Source organism: Salminus brasiliensis, chromosome 1 (assembly GCF_030463535.1).
Source record: "Salminus brasiliensis chromosome 1, fSalBra1.hap2, whole genome shotgun sequence".
In the NCBI taxonomy this organism is placed as follows: Eukaryota; Metazoa; Chordata; class Actinopteri; order Characiformes; family Bryconidae; genus Salminus; species Salminus brasiliensis.
The window spans coordinates 97,958,063-97,966,035 of NC_132878.1; positions in this window are offsets into that span (position 1 = coordinate 97,958,063).

Consider the following 7,973-nt stretch of genomic DNA (forward strand, 5'->3'; position numbering starts at 1 on the left):
GCAGCATCTGGAATTTCATTAAATGTGGAAAATAATCATTAAATGTTTAAAAATATAATAATTCAAATAATTAAAATGTTGTAGCGGCACTCCATATAAATATTCTGCTTTTATACCATAAAAAAGCTGAGTCACTGAATCAAATGTGCATGACAGAGGGCATGATGTAAAGGTTGGTGGTTTAAAAACATTTATGGTTTAAAAACATTTACTGATCTTAAAACAATTCATAGTCATGCAGTCAAAAAAACACACAAAACTGCCCCCTAGTGGAGCATCATATTTTTTTCCAATCACCAATTTTCTTATTAATGTCAAATACATAACATATACTTAAATATTTATGTATATGTTTGTGTATTGTGGATCCTACAAATGTGATTGAAAAAAAATATTTTACTCTGTGAAATAAATTAATTCATGAGATTGCATGGACTTATTGTAATACATTTTAGATATTTTACTTGGAGAATACTTCTTTCTTTAAATGTTATTTAGTCACAGTTTGCTATAGAAACATTTTGGCTCAAAGAACCATTCTGATGCTTACATTTTAAAGGCAGCAGCTCCTACGAAAAGTACATAACAGTTGTAGATAACGGAAAGATCCATTTTGATTAAGAGCTTGAATAGGTTATTTGTATAAAGCAAAATGATGCTCTTTCAGCATAGTGGTGCACCATAAAACAACACGACAGTGTAAATGTGCAAAATAGAGCAAATATAAGAACGTATAATAATTATGGATGGCAAACACAATAAATTAACAGGGGAAAAGAAGATAATGGTTCATTAACCGGGGTACATCTGTCTTGTACTTTTTGGTTTTATTTCAGAAATGCAAATTCATTGATTTTTAATATTGTTATCCAAATACAAGAAACAGAAAAAACAATAATAATAATGTAAGTATTCTCCTGATCCTGGTGTCGACAGTCAGATTTCACAAGGCAAAATCAAAACTTACCCCTGCTCAGAGTGTGGGAAGAGTTTTACTAAACAGAGTCATCTCAAAATACACCAGCACATTCACACAGGAGAGAACCCATATTATTGCTCAGACCGTGGGAATAGTTTTAATGATCAGAGTTCTCTAAAATAGTTCTCTGAAACCATTACACCCCTCAGACTGTGCAAAGATTAACTGAGTCATCTCCTTAAACACCAGTGCATTTACAGAGAGAAGGGATGGGACTGGGATGTGAAACAATAATGCACCTATCCAGGAAAAAAAGGAAAGGTTTCAACAGGTTTTGGATAAGACAATGTAGTACTGTCATGTTTTTGAAGCATGTGCTTCAAGCCAAATATAATCACATCAAAAATCAAATAATGTTTGTCACGTCACAAAACACAGGAGCGTAAAAACGGCATTGTGCCACACAGTCCTGAGAATGAAACAATATATACACAATAAAACCAAAATATAAAGAAGTTGATATACACACCAGATTTGCTGTTTTGCCTTCTTTGCCACCCATGTAGTGTGCAAATGTCGACCAATGATTTTCCACACTAGATGTCTGCTTAAAAAAGTTCAAATTAAAGTTGAAAAAAAAGTTAAAGTTCACAGTGAACATTTTTACATTGTAAACATGATGTATACATTTTTTGATCCTGAATATTTAAATCTCATAATCCAGTTCAATCTTTCTGCATTAATTAATGGTTAAACTGGTATAAAATGGTTAAAATGGTTAATGGTTAAATGGCATTTTAAAACTTTAAGCAGAAATCCTGGATTTTTGGAGGGAGTTGGTTTTATTTATCTGTAGGTTATGTAGGCTACTTAGAAAACCTGTTATTTGATCTATGTTCTAAATGCAGAAAACACTTTAATAAAAATAAAACAAACAACAACAAAATGGGCACTACATTTAACAAACGCGCTGCAGATTTACCAAAAAAATGCAGGTTCACAAATGCGCTGCAAACCTGTTTACAACACATTGGAAGCGTTTTCTGAGGACACTTAAATGACATGGGGGCATTTATGGCGACGTCATAAGTAAACAGAACCCTACTGAGCCACAGCGGCATCTTTAATGAGAAATACGTTTGGTTACATTTGCTAACTATAATTATCATGGTTTTATTATAGGCCATGTCAGCCAAAATATTATACTATATTGGCTTTATTGGCGAATGTGATTCTACTATTATTTTGGTGATGTTTATAAACTTCTTGGTAACTGTAGATACATTTCCTTAATGGCTATGTGGTTCTCCATGCCATAGTCAGTTATTGCAAACATATAAGGTATGGAATAGGAATATGTAAATAGAGAAGTGGAGAAAGGTGAGCAGATGCTTAAACCTTAGTGTATGATGGGGATGCTGCTTTTGGACAAGCCAGACCTGATTCTGCATATGATTCTGTAAACCTTGACTACACATTCTCACAACATTAAAACAATTTTGTGTGTTTTGCTACACAATGAAGACAGGTCAGTCAGTGAAAACAACAGTAGTTAATGACAAACACTGTAAACCCCCAAACAGCAGTGACATTACCAAAAACCTCCAAAGGGGCTGTGGTGAAGGTCTCTCAATTTAATGTTTAAAGAAGATTAGACTTAAAATATAGAGACCATACTTCAAGATACCAAATTTTTTTCAGCAGTAAGAACCAGAAGGTCACATTGGAATTTGCATGTAGAGGTCCATTCCAGACTGAAGGCTTGCATGGCTGCTTCTGCAATTGGCTCATTAATATTTTTTGTGGATGTAACTTTTGTGGATAATATGTCCTACATTTTCTCTTGCAGCTGGCTAAAAGTAAGCTTCACATATACACACAGTGATTTCAAAAAGACGTTAAGCTGCTGAAAAAGGGGAACAATATTTACATTTACATTTACGGCATTTAGCAGACGCTCTTATCCAGAGCGACTTACAAAGTGCTTTGCTATATACCCAAGAAGAGCCTTAGCTAGTTAGAATAGACTAATAATTCAAAAGATACCTCCCACTGAGCTTTAGACATTGCTAAACACAATACAATAAGGCGACCATAGAACTATTCGTCCAAGTACTCTCTGAAGAGGTGGGTCTTCAGTTTGCGTTTGAAGACAGCGAGCGACTCGGCCGTTCGGACACCCAGGGGAAGCTCGTTCCACCACTTTTGGTCAGGACAGAAAAAAGCCTGGACGCTTGTCTTCCGCAGATTTTAAGGGATGGCGGGTCGAGCCGAGCCGTACTTGAAGCTCGAAGGGCTCTTGGTGCAGACCGGCTTTTGACCATTGCCATCAGATACGGAGGGGCTGGTCCGTTCTTGGCTTTGTAGGCCAGCGTCAGGGTTCTGAATCTGATGCGGGCAGCTACAGGAAGCCAGTGGAGAGAACGCAGCAGTGGAGTGACATGGCTAAATTTTGGGACATTGAAGACGACCCGTGCCGCTGCATTCTGGATGAGTTGCAGGGGCCTGATGGTGCGCAGAGGGAGACCAGCCAGAAGAGAGTTGCAGTAGTCAAGTCTGGACGTGACGAGAGACTGAACAAGCACCTGGGCGGCCTCTCTGGAGAGGAAGGGTGGAATTCTCCGGATGTTGTATAGAAGAAATCTGCAGGACAGAGTTACGTTTGCAACATGACTTGAGAACGATAACTGATCATCCATCACTACACCAAGGCTTCTGGAAAATCATCTACACCTACACAAATGCAGAAAAGTCTCCACTGCTCAGATTGTGGGAAGAGTTTTAATTGACAGGATCATCTCAAATAACACCAGCGCATTCATACAGGAGAGAAACCGTATCACTGCTCAGACTGTGGAAAGAGTTTTATTCGACAGAATCATCTCAAACGACACCAGTTTATTCACACAGAAGTAAAACCGTATTACTGCTCAGACTATGGGAAGAGTTTTAATCAACAGAGTTCTTTTAAAAACACCAGCACATTCACACAGGAGTGAAACCATATTACTGCACAGACTGTGGACAGAGTTTCAATCACCACAGTAATCTCAGAACACACCTGTTTATTCACACAGATGAAAAGCCTAATAAATGCTCAGAATGTGGCAAGAGCTTTAGGCATTCTAATACATTTAAGAGACAGAAGTGCATTAAGAGCAGTCACTGAAATTGGCAATAACCCACCAAAAATGTCCCACGTTCCAACTCAGATTTTTAAATTTGTGTATTGTTTAAAGATATTGTTTATAGTTAAAAAAAACAATTGTTTCTAAAGCATTTTTCTAAAATAAAATATTTTTTGTGCTAAATGTAAAGTCCAGCTTACAGCCCATATATTTAAGATGTCATTCCAACCCAGATTCTAAAGTAGAGCCGTCTGTCTGAAACCCCATTCATAAGATATGGTAAATGTAATCAAGAAATTTTGGTCTGCAAGCCTTGCCTGGGCATCAAACTAAGCGACAGGTTTCAGGGAGCCCACTGTTGTGAGGATACACTTTGGATAGTACTTTACAGTCATAGCTCACCTTATCTATAAATATAAAGTAGTACTACAACATTTTTTGATTAGTATGCTAACTATGTACTATAGCAGCTTATAGCTTAAGTCCTATTTCCCACTTCCAGGAACTATGCACAGTTAGAAACATTTAATATTTTACGTTTTAAAAAGTAGTGAAGCCCAAATTAAAAGTTGAAACATCTAAAAGTTCAGCTTTAAAAATAGCCACCAGCATAAATGAACATGAGCTGTGTTTGAAACTGTACCCTATTCACAATGGAACAGAATTTGACATGGCATTGATTGGCCCCTTATTATGCATGAGAGCTCATTACAATGTGACTGCAGAATGCTTTACATAAATAGTCTGAACATCAGTCTTACTCTGAGAAGTTGTCTATTAATCTTAATGTGAGTGCTTGCAGATGTGCTCCTTTCTAAATAATTATAAGTATTTTTTAAATCAGCACAGGCACATTAATGCACAGTAATGCACTTCCCTCCAGCACAGGACTGCTAAGAGTTTTAATTATAGGAGTTCACTCTGGCATCACATGGGTGAAAAATATTTACTGCTCAGACTGGAGGGAGCAGCTTGAGGCATTTTAGGACTTTGTGTACACACAGATGTTCAAGGAGCATTGATGGAAATGAGCTGGATACATTTTAGTGCACCATAGCACAATTTTGAAAAGAAAAAAAAAAAAAAAAAAGTGGAAACCGTTCTCGGCTAGATTTAAAAATGTGGGTAACTGTTTTAAGAGGGGGAAACCACCACATGTTGGTTTACTCCAGGGTTGATCAATCACTGTTCTGGATATCTACTACCGTGTAGATAATCTGACACCCTTTTTTTGGTCTTGTTTTAAGTTGGGTCTATAGCGGAATTATTTTGTGGTTGGTCATTTGTTTGTATATTTTTTTCACAACAACGACAAAATTATCCTCCACTGCCATGTCGTCTTCATTTTACCCATTTTACCCATTCACACAGGAGAGAAACCATATTACTGTTCAGACTGTTGGATGAGCTTTAGACATTAAATATGTTTAAGAGACAAAAAGACATTAATAGTGGTCATGGAAAAAGGCAGCTACACATCTAAAACTATTCCAGCTATGTTATGGGTAAAATAAAACTGTTGCTTTTTAAAAAGTTTCTGAAGAACATTACTTTGATTACACAAAATAGAACTTGTGTGCTAAATGCCAGGTCCAGCCTACAGCCCATACATTGATGATGTCCTCCCAACCAAGTTCATAGAGTAGAGTACTTTTTACATAACAATCCTTATTTTCTATAACATTTACAAAGATAACAAAATGTGATTAATCGTTATGTTTCTGTTAACACAAAATGTTAGAGATACACATATATATAATTAATAGTGAATAGTTAAATGAATAAATAAGATAATCTCATGGCTGAAATCAAATGAGGCATGTACACAAATGTTTATTTTGTTTAAAAACGGAATAAACAGAAACAAAATTCATGAGGAATCTCAAACAGACTAAAACATTACCATTGAAGCCATTTTCAACCCGATAGTTTTTTTTTAATCTGTATAATAATCAGCTACAGTTGAACATAATTGGGTATTGCTCTTTTTTTGTTGGCCCAATGTGCCCAAACTGGTTTTCTCTTTCTGAAAAAAAGGAAAATGCATCCCGTTGCTCATTCGGTCTGGACTCCAGTGGAGTGTGTGTACTGGTTTGTAATATTTCAGACTGGTACACTGGGAGGAACTGTAGTACTGAAACAGAGACACTGTGGTAAGCTGTGAGTCTGCAGTCTGAATAGCATGTTCAGGTAATATTCAGGATTTTCTATGTGCTTATCCTGAAGAGAGTATCTGTGTGTGTGCAATGTCTCCCTCTGCTGGCCTCAGTGGGGAGCTCATGAACAGGTCATGTGCTCCAGTGTGCATGGGCTAAGTTCTGCACTTAACCTGAGGCTCATCTCCATTATACAGGTGCTGTTCATGATTGTACTATTTAGGACTCCTCTTAAGCACCTCAGTTTGGGGTGTTCACTGTTCCTCTAACTCTCTATGATGTGTTTGTGGTGCAGTGTTGTTTCTTTTGGTTTTGACCTGCTTTGTACTGTGATCTGGTATATGGATTCCCCTGTATTATACCTTCCTCCCTGTTTCCTCACCTCTGTCCTGATAACGAGCATTGCTTTAGCCCTAGGCACATGCAGCCTGCCTCAGTCCTTCTGTTGCAGAGTGTTTGTTAGTGTTACTGTAGATGAGAGGGTGTGTGGAATGTCTTAAGCACTGAGTGCTGAGCTTTAGATCATGTTTAGACCTGTTTTAGTGACGCTGTTCAGTGAACTACACTCACAGATCTTTTTCTACTGGATATGCTGCCTGTATAGGAGTCTAACCAGTTTTTCTAAAGCACTGGTTGTGTAAAGTCAGCTGTGTGGTCAATGTTGTAAGTATGTACCTGTAACTGGTTGTTTTTAAGCAGTCTAATCAAACAGTTAATCAAACTGCTGTGTAATTCAGTAGATATATTAATCATTAGAAATAAGATACTGGGCACTCACTAGACAGCTATTAGACCCTGATGCAGTCTTCATGATGGGCTCAAACCCCTGTGAAAAAGCAGTAACAGCATTATTATTATTATTATTATTATTATTATTATTATTAATGGTGTGATGAGAAAGAAATTGTCTTCATAACAGTTATGTTACTGGATGCATATGGGGTGGGATTTATAGGCAGGTGGAGGTGGAGAGCATTGCATTGTTGTTTTGTGTGGTAGATCAACATCAACATGAGGGTTAGCATTTCTTTACTGATTACCTGTACTCCGGTAAAAAATTTTTTTAAGGTTTCTCCTAAATGTTTCTTCTGTACAGCCTTTTCTGTACATAATAGCGTAATGTGATTCTGTAATCAGATTTAAACTGTCCACACACACAATCACGTTATTGCTTTATTCTACAGCTTCAAATTGAAGCAAATGAACGATTATGCAAATTAGGAGATGGCGTCATTTAGCGACTTTCCTTACAGAGGAGTTGGCAACGCTGTAGTTAACTGAATAGAAGCACAGGGCTGGTTGAGGGTGACACACTGTGGTAAGTGAAACTGAAGTGAAGCAGCTCTTGGAAAGAGAGAGAGAGAGAGAGAGAGAGAGAGAGAGGTAAATAAACAGAGAGAGAGAGGGTGAGAGAGAGAGAGAGAGAGAGAGAGAGAGAGAGAGAGACAGAGAGAGAGAGAGAGAGAGGGTGAGAGAGAGAGAGAGAGAGAGAGAGAGTAGAGAGAGAGAGAGAGAGAGAGGTAAATAAACAGAGAGAGAGAGGGTGAGAGAGAGAGAGAGAGAGAGAGAGAGAGAGAGAGACAGAGAGAGAGAGAGAGTAGAGAGAGAGAGAGAGAGAGAGAGAGACAGAGAGAGAGAGAGAGAGGGTGAGAGAGAGAGAAAAAGAGAGAGAGACAGAGAGAGAGAGAGAGGGAGAGGGTGAGAGAGAGAGAGAGAGAGAGAGAGAGAGAGAGAGAGAGAGAGCCCGCCCTTCTCAGGACTCCGCCAGAC